This window comes from Capsicum annuum, chromosome 2 (assembly GCF_002878395.1).
Source record: "Capsicum annuum cultivar UCD-10X-F1 chromosome 2, UCD10Xv1.1, whole genome shotgun sequence".
Taxonomy (NCBI): Eukaryota; Viridiplantae; Streptophyta; class Magnoliopsida; order Solanales; family Solanaceae; genus Capsicum; species Capsicum annuum.
Window position 1 is genome coordinate 46810510 of NC_061112.1, and position 3093 is coordinate 46813602.

General features: G+C 31.8%; 1 long non-coding RNA gene across 1 annotated transcript; it reads left to right on the forward strand.

Moving 5' to 3' along the window:
- The first annotated feature begins 505 nt into the window (after nt 1–505).
- Nucleotides 506–2441, forward strand: LOC124895864. The gene is made up of 2 exons (XR_007051912.1): nt 506–1272; nt 2277–2441. It is a non-coding gene; the product is annotated as an uncharacterized LOC124895864 (long non-coding RNA).
- Nucleotides 2442–3093: the final 652 nt, after the last annotated feature.

The following is a 3093-nucleotide window of genomic DNA, read 5'->3' on the forward strand; positions in this document are numbered from 1 at the left end:
AATTATTAATTTTTTGTTTTTCTTCGTATCATTTTACATTAAATACATACTAACGTGACTCACTCGTAACTTAGAAAAATTGAATAAATTGTTTAGTATCATTTTATTCTTTTTTAAATATGACAGCTTTATATAATTTCATTAATATTTATTTAAAAAAATTCATACTATTTATATCAGTACTTTTTTATTTATTTATTATTATTTATTAACACCATTATTATATACATTATTATCTATTATCGTAATTTTTTTATTATTATTTACTATTTATTATTTAATAATTGTTATTTATTATTTAAATATTATTATTTATTATTATTTAGTATTTAGTATTGTTATCTATTATTCAATTATTATTAATCTTATTTACCTTAATTTAAATAATAGCTTAGTCTTTTAAAACACCAATTTGTCCAATTTATTCGTCTTATAGTCTAATCTTTACAAATCTGGCCAATTTTAATCCATATCATTACAATTTTAGCCTTTTGTCACAATTTTGGCCAATTTAGTCACTCAATTTTTAATGGTACTCAATTTTGGTCTAAATCTCAATCTTTAAATCTCAGTCGTTGATCAAAAACTGATTTGACGGCTGAAACCAAATCCCCTTACCTTCCTTTTAAACCAACAACAAACCCTAACCCTAATCTCATTCCCTATCATCCTCCCCCTCTTGATCCCTCTCTCTACTCCCTCTCTCTCAAAGAACCTCTTCTGTCGTCCCTCTCCACATTGGCACCAACGCGAAATCTAACACCACCACGAAACCCCCATCATCTTCTTTTTCCGGTGCCTCAAAAGAGCGTCAGTCGTCGGAGCCAGCCATAAACGCCACCCTCGCTGCCAATCCCCTTTGTCTCAGCCCAGATCTGACGCCGCCAAGAATAGCGGCAATGGCCCCGCCCTATTTTGCTCCAGCCAGCATCACCATGCCATCCCTTCATCTCTGACCACCCCCAATGATGACATCATCCCATCCTCCGTGACCTCAGATCTCCCATGCATCATCGCTGTCGAAGACCCGCTCCAACGTCTCTAACGATGGCTAGTCCTAGCCGTGGTCCTCAGACCCCGCCACCACGACTTCACTGCCTCCGAGCTTTCTCTACTCCTCCATCACTACTCCAATACCTCCACCAGCAAGTCGACCAGCACCGCTACCACCAAAGGTGATAGCACTTCTATCGCTTTCCCCTTTCTCCAGCGCCTCTATCTTCCCCACTAATCATCGAAAAATTGCGATGAATTCGTAATAAATTCATCCAGGTTCGCATCCTTATCTAATTGCATTAACGTTATCATCATTTTCCCATTATTTGATAGATCGTTAAATTTAGAATCAGTGATGTATGGTGTTGACTTTTCTGACCTAATTGTTTTAATTTCATATCTTATTTGGTTCTTTAGTTAACATATTTTTAAATTTTCACAAACCACTGCAAGATCAATTTGACACAGTTCTGGGAATCTTGGGATATGTTACTGATTGACACATTCATAATTTATTTTGGCCTTTTTATGCTAAGATAATGATTTTCCTTAATTAATCTACATGATTCAGAAGGAATATTTGGATTAATTGATATTTTTCCTTCTATTTATTTCGACTGATTATGTCTTTATATTTAAGGCAGTTGTGTTGATTGACCACACCACATGCTCTGTTGATTAATACTTCTTTCCTTTTATTAAGGTTAGAATGATTTTAAATTATTTATATAATATAATCGATTCACTCAACCAATATTTTCCTTTATTGGCTTTTACCAAATCTTATATTACAAGTATGATTTTTTTGTTTATGGAAAAAAAACCATTGACTGATTTCAATCAAATATTTTCCTTTCCTTAATTGATTCTGATTGATTGTAAAAATATTTTTTCCTTTTTACCCTCTAGACCCCCTACTATATAAACACTTATCCTTTTCAATTAACAGAGGTCTGAAGTTCACAAGTTCTATTACAACTACTACTATTACTCTCGTAAATAAAAGATCAGTTATATTAATATAAAGCAACGATATACTTAAAAGTTCTTTGGCATTCCTGCAAGGCTGCTGAAAACACTTAGCATATTTCACCGTTACAAATCGCTTAGTCTTTGTTACTTTCATTATCTCTCATACTGCTGCTACAGGTAAGTTCAAGAATCGATGCAATTATTTTATTCTCTGTATATGTGCTGACTGCATAACGGTTGTAGGAACATGTCTATAGGAATTTCTCGATGTTTGTTTGATTTATTTGCTATTATGTATTGTTTTGCAGGTGAAACAGACACTTACAAGTTTCAAAGAGTCGCCGGAATATTTAAACTATGTATTTTTTTAACTAGTTATTTTTCCCTTGATTTCTATTTGGTCTGTAATATATTGTAAAACACTTTTATTGTTATTATAATAATTAGATTTGGAGGACTGCTTTGGGGGTGGAGATTATGTGCTCTATGACCAACGTAGTAGGCACAATTTAGGATTTTTTTTGCTTGTATTATATGCTATACGAAACGCGCAAAACATGATTTAAAATCTATTAACCTACTTACTTGGCCACCTAGAAATCCTGCTTTAGGAATTTTAATTAATTTTGACATATTGACTTAAGTTTTTAGCAACATGGAAATTGATGAATCTGGTTTACCATGTATCTTGAGCATTAAAGTCATTTTTTCAACATTTTAGACATCCATATTGATTCTAACATATTAACATGTTAAAATAAGACATTAATACATACTAGCATATTTGACATCAAGCACATTAGTATATTATTTGACATCAAGTATGTTAGCATATTAATATACTTGTAAGCATGTTAAATAATAGGTTTAGACGAGTTAATATATTTTTTAGCATTATCATGATTTTAAGCATGTCTATCCATGAATACGTGTGTTAAGTAATATACTTAAGCCTATCGCATATTCTAATATGTTAAACTTGATTTTCAGCATGTTTAATACAACTTTCAGCATGTTTAACTACAATTTACAGAATGTTTAAATAAATTCCAGCATGTTTAAATCATGTTCTTGTATATCTATACAATTTTAGCATGTTATTAACATTAGAACATTAAAATTCTG